Genomic DNA, 16,124 nt, shown 5'->3' with positions numbered 1-16,124 from the left:
GGCAAGTTGTGTTTGTTTGTTTTTTACATAGGGCCTGCCTTCTCACCCTGGAGTGTGTGGAAGTTTGGAGTGTATATGTATTTTCTTGATGGATCATGTCTTTAGCTTTTATCAGACTGCCCAAGGACTCCATGAGTCAACAAAGATTAACAACCACTACCATACGTTATGAGATCATTTCTTCTGTGGCTTGCAAGCTGGCTCTGAAGGAGAGTTTTGTGTTAGGGAAGAAGAAGGCAAGTTTCAGCTTCTCTTGTAATTTGATGTGCGGTCTCAGTGGATTCTAAGGCTCCCAGAGCCTCAGTGTCTCCACATACAAAGTGCACGGTAGCACTGGAGGTGGGGGTGAGGGTGGGGGAGGGGAGGAGCTAGGCCCAGAGGTCACTTTTGGATTGGAGCCTGGAGGCCCATTTGGTCACCGGGCCCTCCAGCCATGTAGTGTCACTACTGAGCTGGACGCCTTAAAAACAAGTTGGTCTCCTAACTTCAAAAAAACTCTGAACACCCAAGACCCACCCTTCAAGATGAGAAAGTTGTGGATGGAAGACATCCCTGCGATGTTAATTTGTACAGTGGTCAAAGTCAGGGACAGACACATGGAGTGAACTGAAATTCTGCTTCCATAGGCTTTCACTACTGTTCAATTGTGTGTGTGTGTGTGTGTGTGTGTGTGTGTGTGTGTGTGTGAGAGAGAGAGAGAGAGAGCGCGTTTTCTGTCTTTGGCTCAATTGTCTTCTCTTTTTTAAAAATATATTTTATTGATTTTTTACAGAGAGGAAGGGAGAAGGATAGAGAGTTAGAAACTTCGATGAGAGAGAAACATCGATCAGCTGCCTCCTGCACATCCCGTACTGGGGATGTGCCCGCAACCAAGGCACATGCCCTTGACCGGAATCGAACCTGGGACCCTTCAGTCCGCAGGCTGATGCTCTATCCACTGAGCCAAACCGGTCAGGGCAAATTGTCTTCTCTTTCTGGAATTCTTTCTCTCCATTATTTGCATCTATTGAAATCCAAGAAGGGGGAACTACTTCCTGAGGAATGCTGTTTTTCTTTCTAAGTACATGCTTTTCTTTTTCTAGTCTCCTAAAAAGTTCCTAACCATCATTTAAGACTCTCGGACACCTGCTCCACTGTGAACCTTTCCCTGACATTCCCTCCAGGTCCTCCTGGGCTACTATTATTCACCTGGTCCAGGTGAGTAAGAGCAGTTATTGCTCCTTGACATTCCATTTTTGCAGCTGAAGGCTTAAAAGCTCTCTATAATCTGGTCTCTATCTTAAATACATCTCGGGTCTTGTTTCTCTTTCAGTCATGTAGTACATTGTGTTCCCCTCAGAAGCCTTCCCTGATCCCAGAAAGTATTAACTGCCCCTTCACTCTCCACCTTGTGACTTTGTCATTTTTAACATACCAGATCTTGGTACGTAATACACTGTATTGAAACTTTTTGTTTATACACCTATCTCCTGAACTAAACTATGGGTTCTTTTATAACAGGGACCATGTTTATTTCATCCTTGAGCTTGGAACTTAACAGACACTCAGTAAAAGTTGAATAAATGAGTGAATGGCCAAGTGACAGAGTTCGTTTACATATGTGTCCTCCCCAGTCTATTATTCTTTGAGGTTAGTAATATTGGCTCATTTATCTCTTGTTCTTAATAGCTAGCTTGATGTCTATAATAGGCACCCACTATATCCTTCCTCTTCTTTGAAACCTGGAGCACTTTCCCTGTGTTTACCCTGTGGCATTTTCTTTAGCTTGTACTATTCTCAAAATCTAATCCTCCCTACTCAATGGTCAGCTCCTTGAAGGCAGGAGTTGAGCCTTACTTCCTCTGGTGTCTCCTGCAGTGCCTACCACAGTGCTGGGCAAACAACAAGTGCTCAAAGTTGAGCTTTTCTAATAAAGATGAAGTCCCTGTCACTCAGAGCTCCTATTTCAACAATGAAATGACCAAGTACATGAGCTATACATATCGACTTTCCCAACCCACCACTTCACCTCATGCATGTTCAATGTTGCCAACTTCTGGGTGATGGGAAGGCAAAGTAGAAAAGACCATGTTTCACATTTGTGTTCACTGTAATGCTCTATATTAGTAGGTTCCTGGTAAATGTTATTTCCATGTTAATAAAGGATATAGAGCCCATCAAGAATGAATGTGCCCCAAAATACAAAAGAGCAGGTGAAAGATGAAAATCACATTAACCGATAAGTAATGATCAGTGCATACTCCCTCATGATAACAGCTTAAAAAGAATTAAAAGGCATGCTTTTTTCCCATAAAAGACAAAGTGCAATGAATGCATTTCAACATCAAAATGTTAAGAAAGAAAAAACAAGTCCCTCTGATTTTGCCAGAGCTAAATAGAGAAAAGCAATCCTCAACTGTGGAATCTATTAACAGTTGTGGGAATTTTTCATCTATTCCCTTTTTGTGTGGTCAACCACTTCTCTTCCTCTCTTTCTTTTTCTTTCCATATATATATATATATATATATATTGATTTCAGAGAGTAAGGGAGAAGGAGAGACAGAAACATCAATAATGAGAGAGAATCATTGATCTGCTGCCTCCCACACACCCCCTACTGGGGATCAAGCCTGCAATCAGGATATGTGCCCTGACCAGGAATTGAACTGTGACCTCCTGGTTCACAAGTTGATGCTCAACCACTAAGCCACACTGGCTGGGCTCAATATATTTTAATGAGCATTAATTATGTTCTAGGTACTCATTTTTCTAAGTGCTTTATACTCATAATTTCTCATAATCCTCATTACAACTCTGTGACATGAGTCTTAGTATCTCCATTTAAAATGTGATAAAACCAGGGCTCCAATTCAACAAGTTCCCTAAGGCCTCACAGTCAGTAACTGTTGGAGTCATAATTTGAACCCAAGTCTCATAAACTCTGAAGCTTGTATCTTTGTACTTAATCCCTACATTATGATGCTTCTCTATACAGCCCAATGGTTCTGTTCTCATACAGCTTACAATGAGAAAGACAGTAAAAGTAAATCAAATACAGGATCAGAGGTTAGCAAAGGATGACACTGGAATACGGGGAAGGCCATCTATGTTGGGGGTGGGGAAGAGTAGGAGGATCAGCAATGGCTTCTGGGAGAGCTGAAAGATAAGTGGGAGCTGCTAGATCAAACCAGGGATATCATCTGGATGAGGTATAGCAAGTGCAAAGGCCTGGGGGTAGGAAGCAGCCTAACATATGCAAGGAATAGTATATAAGTATTTTTCTGGGTAAATATCTTAGTAACTTTGTTTTCCAAGCTTTTCTTTTTTCTTTTTCTTTTTTTTTAAGATAGCTCACAGTGGCTAATTGTCTCTGCTTTGTCTAAAAGTGCTAAAGTGTAAGGGTGAGTGGTCATTGAAATGAATTAAGATTTTCATGTTGATTTCAAATGCTCTTGAGGGGACCAGTGCATTCTGATGTGCAGATGACATAGTGAAGAGGCTGATGCCATGGGCAGCAGGGCCCATGAGTGAAATCAGATAGCTGTGAAAGTACACGAGGATCCTTTAAGGACAGAGAAGTCCAAAATGTGAAGGCTGTGCTTTTTTTTTTAATGCTATCTTAATGTAGTGTTTTTAAAAAATGTTTTTATTGATTTCAAGAGAGAGAAGAAGGGAGTGGGATAGAGATAGAAACATCGATGATGGAGGAACATCATTGATTGGCTGCCTCCTGCATGCACCCCTACTGGGAATTGAGCCTGCAACCTGGGAATGTGCCCTGACTGACAAGGAATCGAACCACTTGGTTCCTGGGTCGATGCTCAACCACTGAGCATACCAGCCAGGTTGTATTATACTTTTTTTAAAAGGTGTTATTCTTTATCCTGTTCACCTGATATATAAATGTAAATCATCTTATTCTTATGTCAGTTGTGAAATGATTTCACTAATCATGCCAAACACTCAAATTATATTAAGATCTAAGGTGGTAGGTCCACGGGGATCGATCAAACTCGCGGCCCATGGGCCACATACCTCGTTTATTTGGCCCGTGTTAGCTTTTGAGTTTGACATGCTTGGATTAAACTATTCTCTCTGATTTTGTATACTTTTGATGTTGTTAAACACATACACAAAAAAATTAACTTTCACAGCTGAAAGTCTTCTTCAAAGAAAGGATGTATTAGGTCATTGCTAGCACAAAAAAAAGACAACTGGTCTTGGGGCATGGAATGTAGACCACCAGCAGCATGGCCAGGTGGGAAAGACAACATGCTCATCATCTCAGAGTTTTGCAAATGTTTCTAAAGGGTGTCCCAAAATTCACGCAAGAAGTAATTTTGATAGAAAACACAGGTTTATAATTAAAAATTGTACATTTTTTATTGATTCATAAAGTATACAGTATAGGGTTATGTATGGAATAGCACATCGGGTAAATGACCACAGTTTTGCTGGCACATACGCAAAGCCGTGGTCTTCATTGGTCTTCATTGTTCCTGCTCCTGGGCCATAATTGGTACTTGGTAATGCTTATCAAATTGAAGGGATAGAAATCAAAGGGCAACAGATATTAGAATCTGATTCAATAAACCAAGTAAAATTAGGCTTTTATTTTTTGTTGTTGTTGTTAATGCTCACACAAAATTCAAATCTTGCGTGAATTTTGGGACACCCTTTATACATCAAGTAGGGAGGAGAAAAATGTGAGCCACTCTGAAAGGATTTGCATTCGCCTTAGGCAGAAGGGATGGGGAAGGTGAAGTGGGGCTGGTTCTGGGGTAGTTGCAGAGTGGGCAGCAGATGCCACAGTGGTGTCCCTACAGCTCCTGTGTAAACAAGGAGCGGAGGGTCCTGGAGGTCCAGGTACCTGGCTAAAATAATCTGTGGAAGTAGCACCTGGAAATTAACCGGAAGTCCCAACAGATACGCAGGAACGTGAGCAGTCTTTTGTCAGAGCTGATCCACAGCTATTAACAGGCTAACTATTCAGTCTCTTTTTCTCACTCTCCGGCTGCTGTCATTTTAATTTAGAACATTTCAGATTTTCCTCCTTGTCAGTGTTTTCCATAATATATATATTTTTAAATTTTCAAGTAGGCTTTATTTTTTAGAGCAATTTTAGGATCGCATGCACACCGTCCTTCCACTGTCAACACCTTGCACCAGAATGGTTTTTATCAATCTAATCTTTAAGTCAGATATATATCATAGATGCTTTGTTTATTTGTCAAATATATGGTGAGCATTGCACCATTTGCTTAGCATTTTGCTAGGTCTCTTTGCTAACATGGGCATAATCTCTGTCCTTATGTTGTTTATTGTCAAGTGGGAGATAGATCCATTAAAGATATAATTATACAAAAAAATCTAATTGCAAACTGCGATGAGGAGAAGCAGAGGCTGCTACAACTGTTTCCTACGAGAATTCCCTTGGTATGGGTGGTCAGGGAAGGCTTTCCCAGAGAGAGTCAACAAGTAAACTGAGATCTGAAGGATTAGCAAGCATGAACTAGGCAGATGACAGGGAGAGTGCTTCAGGCAAACAAAGTAACTGCCTGCAAAGATTCTAAGGCAAGAAGGAGCCTAACATAGTTCAGGAGCTGAAAATTGACGGACAAGGACCGAGATGCAGTTGGAGAGTCAGGTGGAGGCCAGAACATGTGGGTGCTCTAAGCTGTGTTCATTTGTCTTTACTCTGAGTGATGGGAAACAGTGGATGGTTTTACATAGGAGCTGACATGAATGGATTTTGTTTTAAAACAAAGGTCCTGAGTGCCTCCTGAAGAATGGATAAGAGTAGAGTAAGACTGGAACTAGGGAGACTTGCTATGAAACTATGGGAACAGACCCAGAGATGATGGGAGTGTTAAGTGGAGAGACAGAGAAATGGACTGGTGCCATGAACGTTTATGAGTTGGAATCAATCAGATTTGGTGTTTGCTTCTAAAAGGTAGGAGGGTGTTGGGTTTCTAGGCTTGTAAAACTGGATAGATTCTGGTGCATTTACTGAGATGGGAAGGGTGAAGAGAACAGCAGGAATTTACATGGGCTTTAGAGCTTCTTCTTCTTTTTTTTTCTATTCCAAATAATTACTTTGTAGTAGGCACTGAGCTAGATGATTCATATTCGTAGGAGTACTTTTACCCGATGCAATAGGGACTGGCAGTAGGTTGATTCCCCTACTACCACAGCTCACTGAACCTTAAGAGTCTGTACTTACTGTCCTTTGTTATCATTCCAAGTGCACATCGTTTATTACCTATGCACAGCCATTGGCATATGGCTAATTGAAGTTCTAAGCATTGTTTCCAACTCCCTTCCCAATTATTTTCTCATGTGACTCACTGGGCAACTCCCACGCCTTTTTTTTCTCTCTCTCAATTCTATACCTACTCCATGGTAACTTGTTTAACAGGTTTATCTAGACATCTCTCCCACCTCCCACCCCCACCCCCACCCCCACCCATGGTCAGTTTCAAGTCCTCTTGATCAGAGCTGGTAATCACTAGGCAAACATGTTCTCAAACCATACATGGCAGAAGTTCATCTTTCATCCATTATCCCAAATCCTCCATCCCATGAGCATCACAATTGTTCTTCCCTGGCCTCACTTCCCAAAGCAATGCAGTCCTTACCCACTGTCACAGGGAGCCACTCCCCCCATCCCCACCTTCCATTTCACAGCCCTTATCAGAACAGACTATGGCATTATGTCCATCTTCTCCTTCTAGACAGCCTCCTCTATGTTTCTGAGGCCCTTCTGTTATTGATTCTCTTTAATAGCAACCAAGAGTATACAGGATTTTTCACATATGTTGTGCCATTCAATCCCACAACACCTCTCTCTACTTTCTTTCCCCATACCTGGCCTGAAGTAGTCATCTAAATATTTGTTGAATTAATGAATGAACCATGTTGCTGGGATGCCTTATTTGGAGGGAGATCAGGCCCCGCTTTTAATTTTAATGTTTTCTTAAATTTTCATAAATAACAGCTCATCTATAACCTATTACCAATTTTAAACTATTAATTCTTTTATAATAGTGCATAGTTCATTCTGTTTAAATGACTGCACTATACAGACCTGTTACTCTCAAAGGAATTAGTGTTTGAATTACAGGTAAAAGTGTACCAAAATACCACTTAAAAAAGCAACTAAAAAGGAAAAACTAAAAGTATTATTTCGTGATGCCTCCAAAAGAGAAATCCAGATTTTTAGCCTTGGCTGCCCATCAAACAAATTTCAAAGCCTTTTCTAGGGGTGCACTGAACAGCATGTTTCAGTCTAGATGGTACTATATTATTACTTTGTGCATTCTGTAGCACTTTATATTTCCAAAGTGCAGGACAATCACATTCATTCGTATTTTTGCAAAGCCCTCCTATATGGTAGCTCAGCATTACTGAAGCCAAGCATAAAAATAAGTGTACACTTATCGGAAAGATGCTGATAGGATCCAAATGAAATGTCAATGAACACTAATGCACAATATTCAAAATGTTAGTTTTTCTAAATACATTACAGCAAAACTACCAAAACCTCTTTCCATATCATTTGGATTTCTAACCCCCCAAATAAACCCTAATTTTGAAGGAAATAAGTGATTATTATATTTGATCTTACTTTAAATGTTAGGGTTTATGTTACTATTTAAGACCTAAATACACAGAAGTCTAAGTTTATGAAGGTTATGGTTAAGTCAGTATTTAACATAGGATAATTCATTTGCAATCTTGGCCGGAGCAATTTTTTAACAGTCAGATTAAGGTAAAAATTAGATGCTTTTGTGGCAGAGAATCTGAATTATTCAATTAAATGGATAGGATTGCCTCAAATTACCTGAGATTTACCATTTTAAAGATTAAAGTGTAGTTAATTAGCCAAAACATTCACCTATCCTCACCTATCTTCAGATCAGTACTCTCTAAGAACCTGTTCTGATGGTAGAAAGAACTCCAGTACATAAAGAACTCCAGGAAAGATGGGGCAAACACAAGTACTCAGGTTCCCCTGTCATTGCTTCAACAAAGTCACGTGTGGCCCCAATCTCATGATTCAACAGGGGCTCTACCTCCAGCCTCTCACCCTTGTTTCAGACAAAAAAGGAAAAAGAGGAGGAGGGAGAGGGAGAGGAAGAGGAAGGGGAGAGCACAGGTAACAGGAAAGCAAGACTTTTCAGTAACTTTCCAGCAGACTCCCCAGCAAGCCATGAAGCCTCACTATTACTGTTCCTCACCCACCCCTGCCCCCCAGCCCCCACCTGCAGTGGCACAGGAGATAAGAGAATAATGTGTTTGTTTTTTTAAAAACTGGGCATACTGCCATCCCAAACAAAACTGACATTCTGGTAATAATGAAAAAAGGACAACAAATGGCTATGGGTTGAGGGAGGAACAGTACTATCCACCACACCAATTGTTTTTGTTTCAATGTGAATAACAGACACGTGAATGCGTGAAGCAGAAAAAGAACATGCTGAGTGGTGACCAAAGCGATTGGAGGAAGAAGAGCTGGGGCTACAAAGCTTTCATGGAGGTTGCCACCCCTTCATGCAGCCTCTGGGGGTTTTAAGATTACAAGGCGGAACCACGTATGTCAAGTGCCCCATGTAATTGTGATGAAGGTGAGAAACGCTACATAGAGTGTGTTTTAAATTTCCCCCAGTGTGCACAAGGAGGTACATTCAAGAATGTTCATTCCAGAATTATTTGTAACAGCCAAAATTTGGGGAAACAACAACACTAAATGTCCATCAGAAGAATACATGAAGTTTGGTTAATTCATATTGTGTGGAATATTTTACAACAGATAAAATAAGTACAATTTGACAAAGCTAGGTGGTAGGTACTAAAGTATTTGTTATATTGTTCATTTTGTTTTTCTGTGGGTCGAAACATTTCATAATTTTATAAATTAGCAAAACAAAACAAAACTTGGGCAGTGTTTCCCAATAGTTTGGTCCATAAGCCACCTGCATCGAAATAACTGAAGCTGTACTAGTACGTTCAAATGCAGATTCCTGGGGCCCCTCCCAGGCCTTGTAACAGAAATTCTAGATGTGGGCCCAGCAGTCTGTACTCCAACAAGGCTGCCAGGTGATCCCTAGAGGACCACCGGCACAGGGTTGGTGTGGGGGAAAGAGTTTAATGGAAAAGAAATAGAGAGAAGACCTCTGGGCTGGACAGATGAGTCATGTGGAGCCTGGGGGAGGGTGGAAACTATCCTATATCCCAGCACGCAGGCTGCCACAGCATAACTCAGGCAAGGAGGGCAATTTAGTGGTAAGCAGGACCTATTCGCTAGGATTAAACTATGAGAAATGAGAACCCAAAGATCAGTGGGTTAATCAAGCAACCCTTGCCTTTCCCACTCATGTGGAAGAAGTCCGCAGGTAATCAGCTCTCCACAGTGTCAGGAATCAGGTTTGTTCTATGCTGTTGCTCTGCCCGTGTTCAGCATGCCACACCCACGTCATGGCCCAAGAGCTTCAGCCACCACAACTACAATACAACCAACAGGAAAGAGGAAAAGAGAAAAAAAAGCACATCCCTTTCTGGGGTAGCACGTAGGCTAGATTCTCCCTTTTCAAAGTGTGGCCCTGGGCCAGCATAATCTACCCACCACATTTCTCCTGAATCAGAATCTGCATTTTGACCTGATCCCCCAGAACCAAGTGAGACAGAGGAAGGTGAGAAACTGAGGAGGCTTGTAGCACAGAACGGGGCCTAGAGGCGAGAGTATCTGGGTAAAGTGGTGGATGGGCTTCTGGGAGTCAGGGTGCTCCCCATGGAAATGAATACAGTCAGGCCGGGAGTTGAGGGTTCAGGCTTGACTCAGGGAGGTGAGTGAAGAGATGGCCAGCAAAGGAGAGAACAAGGAAGAGGAGGAAGAAAAGCACAAGAAACTCAAAAAGGACAGGGCCTTGAAAACATACTTTAAAAGAGTGTCAGTAAAATACAGATTTCATTGCCCTGCATTGTGGAGTAAGCCGTACCTAATCCCTGAGTGGTAGGAACTGATTCCCACTGGAGTTGATGAAACAGGTTCAGAGATGTTCGCTTGCCAAGGCCACACAGCTGGATATTAACATAGTTGACAAGAATACTTTGAAGCGACCTGGCCAGTTTCCAAAGCACTATTATATTCATCATCTAATTTAATCCCATAATAACTCTGTGAAGTTTACAGAAAGTGGCTATTTTAATTTTGCACCTAAGGAATTCCAGGACTTTTGCCTCTCAGTCCAATTTTTTTTTCAAATTTTGTTTCCTGATTTCCTGACATGTGATAATAATGAAGAAGGGATGGGGGTATTGGGGTATTGGGGGCGCGGGGGGGGGGGGTCCGCTGTCCCTGAATTTAACTGTGTGAGAGTCTAGCCTGTGACAGGCATATAATAGACCTTCTTATATAACTGATATTGTTATTATAATTACGACGACTGGTTTTGTTCAAAAGGAAAGTAATATTACAAAAGCAGCTTATTGGAATGAGGAGCACAGAAGCCAGATTTGGAGGGGAAAATTGAGGATACTGTGTAAGCAACAAGGGAAGGACTTCTAAACAAAGCATCTGAGCATTGGAGCCAGAAAAGCTGAGTCTACTTGGCTACTTATTTAAATGGTGATGTTGGGCGAATTATTTAACGTCCCCCTGTTCCCACATCATCCTTTTCAAAGTTGAAATAAATAGTACTTTATTGAGTAACATAATGAGGGTTAAATGAGATAAAGTACATAGGATAAGAAGCCCAGTGCTCCGAAGAAAACGAATGTTCAGTAGTTACAGCTATTATTAAATCTGGTTATGGGTGGAAGAGTAAAATGAGGTAGCAGTGAAAGCAGTAGTAGGTTCATGTGGTCACTAAGGTGAAGCATACAGTAACCTATGTAACTGCTTTGGGCGTTTATCAGTTTATAGACTTAATATCAACTTTAAATTTAGAAGAGGATGCTCCCTCTTCCTCGGGCCCACAGAATCGACACGTTGATTGCCATGACTTTGCCTTCGGATGATGCCACTTTCATGACTAACGCTTCCAAGTGGTATATTTTTAAATCCTGTATTTCTCACAAATGTACTTGGTAACTCTGAATCTAGCAAATGGATGTGAAACCAATAGTCATAGTTCTTTACTTTAAATGTTCACGGAGGCAGAGGAGTCAAGGGGAAATGGCAATGAGCTCTTACTGCCTCATTTATGAGCAGCTTTGGCACAGCTCTTGGAGGTGACAGATGCTCTGCTTCCTAGAACCTTTTTGTTCCACCCTGAGAATCTATAGTTTCCTTTAGGATATTGATTTCTTGCTACAGAGCAGGAATGGCTATTAAATAGCCTTATTTGGGAGTTGGGGGGTGCCAGCATGTGAGAGGGGAAATGCATCAGTACTTAAAGGCGAGTTGATGGGACGGGTGGAGAAGGACTGGAGACAAGGAGGTAGCCTATATCTGGGAAATTATTTACAGTTTGACTGATGGGCAGAAAGACTTGCCAGAGGAATAGGGGGAGCAAGTGAAAAAAGCATCCAATCACAGGAAAGCCCTTTGATGGATGAGAAAGGTACTTTAATAGATGAGAAAGCACTTTCCCCAGTGGCCAGCTGGCTCACCTCATCTCTCCTGGCTTGTAGCACAGTGGAAAGATTCAGGCTAACAAATTATGGAATATATAACAGTGAACCGGCTGATGCGAACTAGTAACACAATGAAGCGTTCTTCTTTTCTGTTTTGATGAGGGGCTATTGTTTTCTCTTTTGGGGTGAGGTTGGATCTTCACGACCAAAATAGCTAGAAATTGAGTTGACTATGAACAATGTCCCAAACACCACTTTTCTCAGCAATAGAAATATGGTGTATTTATAGTTTCAAAGCATGCTCACCTGCATTGTCTCATTTTACCTTATAAATAACCTTGTGAGGTAAGTGTCAATACCCACATTGTATAGTTGAGGAAACTGAGGTTTAGAGAAGGTGACTAACAGCAGTATCCATACCCAGCTGTGTCTTACCATACTGCCTTTCTTTGGCCCCGCCAATAAATGTCCATGTATGGCTATCGTTCCCACAAAGGGCTTTTGGGGGACCCATCTCTGCCAAGCATACTCTAGATTTCAATAATATTTTTCCCTCCAGCCCAATTCAATGGCCCTGACATTTTTCAAAGGCTTTAAGAGCCCACTTGAGGTTATTTGGGGACCTGAAATGACAGCGAGTGCTAGGAGTGGGACAGAGCAGTGCGGTTTTACCAGAAACTAAAATACAGCTTCCCTGGGCTTCTGAGGACCCATGTCCTCTGTGCCTCACTGTTCCTGTGTAGCTCACACCTCCTGCAGCCTCTCTCCTATGTCCCCCTAGAGCCCCTGGGATGCCCTCCAGCCATCCGATGGATCCCATCCCTCAAAAGGCCCTTTTACTTCTATCTTCCTCTGGACATCTCAGCCAGCGGTCAGGAGAACAATCGCTTATTGCAAATTACTATCTCCTTGAGAGAATTTCCAAAATGAGAACAAACAAGCCTGGGGAAAGGGGTCATCCTTAACCACACCAATAGTATCCGTGGGCAGAAAGCCTCCAGACTTGCAGCTGCTTTTCCACTTCCTCTGATAACATCCTGGGGGAACCTCTTCTATCATCAGCTATCAATGAGCTTAGAATTGTGCTATGATAGAGAAGAGGGAGCTGCCTTGCCGTAGCTGTACTTGCAAAGTAATGCCAAGTACAGCTACGTAGACCATAAGAGTTACTAGCTAGTGTACAGATTTGTCTGCATTTGAGTTTAGGCAGCACCATTTGCTAGCTGTGCTACATGGAGTGGTAATGAGAATTAAAAGTGCTATAAATGTATTTAGAACAGTTCCTAGTACTCCGAAAAGCTATATAAGGATTGGATAAACTGAATTTTTAAAATTACCTACTTTTCTGCTCCATACTAGGTTACTTACATCTGGAATTCATCTGGAGTTATCCTGACCCTTCAGATGCAGATAAATGGTTTACATCTCCCTTTCTGCAGATTATGGGAAAATCTACTAATCTCCCCAAGAATTCTTGCAATTCCCAAGTGTATTTCACATTTCTTGATTAGCTCAGGCTCTAAACACCAGCTTCTTCAGAATTATTTTGCTCCGGGGATGTTTTGTTGTTCTGCACATTGTGTCCCACAATGTTTAACTCAAATTGATAGTCACGCAAAATTTATCAATGCCCACGTGTGTAGCAAGCTTCACTGAACCTTTTAGGAAAGGAACGGTGCAACAACCCAATAAATTTTAAAGTCAGCATCAGTCACCCCTATTCTTTATAAGGCCTTTGACCATGTCCACATCATAGAATCCAGCCTCCTGCCTGGTACCTTAATTCCCCTCTCTTATCCTTTCCCTAATATCTCCTCCTCCTCAAACCTTCACTCCCAGATTGCCTGAGACTCCAAATTCTTCTTGTTCTATTATTCAGATAAATCCATTAAGCTCTTCCCATCCTACTACTTAAAAAAAAAAAAACAAAAAGACCAGCTAAAACTTTAAAGGCCACTGCTTCAGCCACACAAAAACCTTGATGACAACTTGAAATTATCCTTTTTAAGGATTTCATTAAATTATTGGCAAAGATTAAACTCATCCTTGTTTGTATGGGTGGGAAATGGGGAGAGGGTGGTTACTAAACATATGTTATCTCAATTAGTTCTCACAGCAATGCAGCAAGGTAGGTCTGATTCTTCCCATTTTATAACTGGGAAACTGAGACGTGGAGAAGTTAAGGAATATACCCAAGGTCACCTAGCTGGGAAGGGCTGAACAGAGTCAAGATCATATGGGTCTGGCTGGAATCCCTCACTATTTTCACTGTACCACAGTGCCTCATACATTGTGCTTGGCCTTGGACTCTAGTGTCCCAAGGTGGAGGAAGAGATCAGAGGAGCTAAACGCAGCTCCACCCTGGGCCCTTCATCTTGGGCAAACCCTAGCTGTGTTCCTGGCTGCTATCTTAAGTGTCCATGTCTTCATATATGGTGCCCAGAACTGAGCCCAGTCTTCCAGGTGGGACTGGACCAGCACACAGGAGAGCAGTCTCCTCCACTGTATTCTTTACCCCGGATTTCTAGTTGCACAACCTGAGGTCCCTTTGGTTCCTTGAACCCACATTTCATTGCGGATTCTCCTGAGTTTCCAGCCAACGAAAACCTCTAAAACAAAGGTTCTCCTTGAACCCTGGAGTTAGTCCCAGGGTGAATCCTTGCTTCGCCACTTCCTGTGAGACTTGGACAAATCACATCTCTTTTTTAGCCCCCAATTTCCCTGGAGGTTCTAAAAGAGATAATAACATTATTTACTTTATAAGATTGTTAGAAAAATTAAATGAATTAATGCATGTCTGGAACATTATAGAGTTCAATAAATATTAGCTGTACTAATAACCCTATATAATAAAAGCCTAATATGCTAAGTGTCTGACCGTTTGTTAGACCGTTCGACCAGTCGCTATGACGCACACTGACCACCAGGGGGCAGCCACTCCAACCGGTAGGTTAGCTTGCTGCTGGGGTCCGGCCAATTAGGACTGGGTGAGACAGGCCAGACATGCCCTGGAGCCCTCCCATAGTCCCTCCCCGGCCCCAATCGTGCACCCGCGGGTACCTCGGCCTAGCCTGCACCCTCTCGCAATCCGGGACCCCTTGGGGGATGAAGGAATGCTGGTTTCAGCCCAATCCCCACAGGCCAGGCAGAAGGACCCCACTGGTGCACGAATCTGTGCACCGGGCCTCTAGTTATTATTATAAATGCCCATCATCTGCCCCGCCTCCACACACACGTGATCTCTCCATAGCTCCATTTCCCCTACTCCACATGAGCCTGTGCCTGTGTGTACACACACAAACCCATTACTGGAAGGCTCTCCTAAAGCAGAAGGCTTCACCTTAGAAACCCAATTTAGTTTTATCACATGATTCCGTTTTATCACGTTAATCACATGACCTTAAGCCAAATGTTCAACCTCTTTTAATGGCGGTTTCTTACTCTGCAAAATAGAAACTATAATTTTAGAAATGTAAAGACGTTCCACATTTGTAACCTTATTTCCATCCCCCAAATAAAGTATGTTGGTTTTGTTTTTGTTTTTTAACTAAGTGCAGGACTTTATACTAACCTCTGGTAAAATGTATAGACTCATTTAGGATTTATCAGACTAACATTGTTCTAAATGGTTTCTCTATGTCCAGCCTTCACACTTTTTTCTCATGTGATACATTTATCTGCTCATAACCTTTAAAAATCTCTTCATAATAAAATGATAGTATAGGAACCCTATCCCCCCCAGTCAAAAATTTCCTTTTATTAATTAAGAATGAATCTGCACCAATTGGCTGCATTGTAAACTATGCTGGGACAATAGCAGAGTCAAAGAAATATAATTTGGAGTGGGTGCCCTCACGTCTGTTAGCACACTGGTGAAGTGACCTACATACTTAACCTTAAATGTTAATGTCTTGAGACAGTTATCCAACCTTTCAAGGAACCTAGAAAAACCTCAGAGTGTCCAATCATGGAACAAGCTCATCACGCTGATGGTAATTCTCTTTACAGCATTCCCTGCTGGGCCTGTCTGAAATGGAGAAGACATGACATTATGGAACTGAGGATCTTAGGATTCATCACCTAGCTGTAATCTGAAGGACCTGGGGTATCGCCCGGACTAATCCCTACATCTTATAGGTGAAGATATTGATCCTGGAGAGAGAAAAGTACTTATCTCAGTTCACTCTGGACATGGTGTGTGTGTGTGTGTGTGTGTGTGTGTGTGTGTGTGTGTGTAGGGGCGGGGAGGGGGGAGGTCAGCGGAACTAGAGGTAGGGAGAGAGTGGGGCCGGCCACAGGAAGAAGAGGTCGATTTTGCACATAGCTAATATTTTTTTCCATAAAAAATTGATACTCATGTTTTACATTTTAATTCACACCATCTTTATAATAATATTAAAGTCTTTTAAGCATGTATCTTCCTTGGAAAATTTCTATAAACATAAAACACATATATCTATTTGTCTTCTTCTTCTTCCCTTCTAGCGTGTGAAGGAGGTTCCTTTACAGAGATCTTTCTCAAAAGATCACACACAATCGCCAAATTACAGGACACTATCTAATATGC

The 16,124-nt window shown here is 41.9% G+C and overlaps 1 long non-coding RNA gene across 1 annotated transcript; it reads left to right on the top strand.

The window, feature by feature from the left end:
• Nucleotides 1-1,095: 1,095 nt before the first annotated feature.
• On the top strand, nucleotides 1,096-15,747 carry LOC111825857. Its single transcript, XR_002829058.1, has 3 exons — nucleotides 1,096-1,197; nucleotides 8,427-8,607; nucleotides 15,566-15,747. It is a non-coding gene; the product is annotated as an uncharacterized LOC111825857 (long non-coding RNA).
• The last annotated feature ends 377 nt before the right edge of the window (nucleotides 15,748-16,124 follow it).

This window comes from Myotis lucifugus, unplaced genomic scaffold, assembly GCF_000147115.1.
Source record: "Myotis lucifugus unplaced genomic scaffold, Myoluc2.0 scaffold_43, whole genome shotgun sequence".
Taxonomy (NCBI): Eukaryota; Metazoa; Chordata; class Mammalia; order Chiroptera; family Vespertilionidae; genus Myotis; species Myotis lucifugus.
The sequence above is the reverse complement of the archived record's forward strand: the minus strand, read 5'-3'. Positions and strand labels throughout refer to the sequence as shown.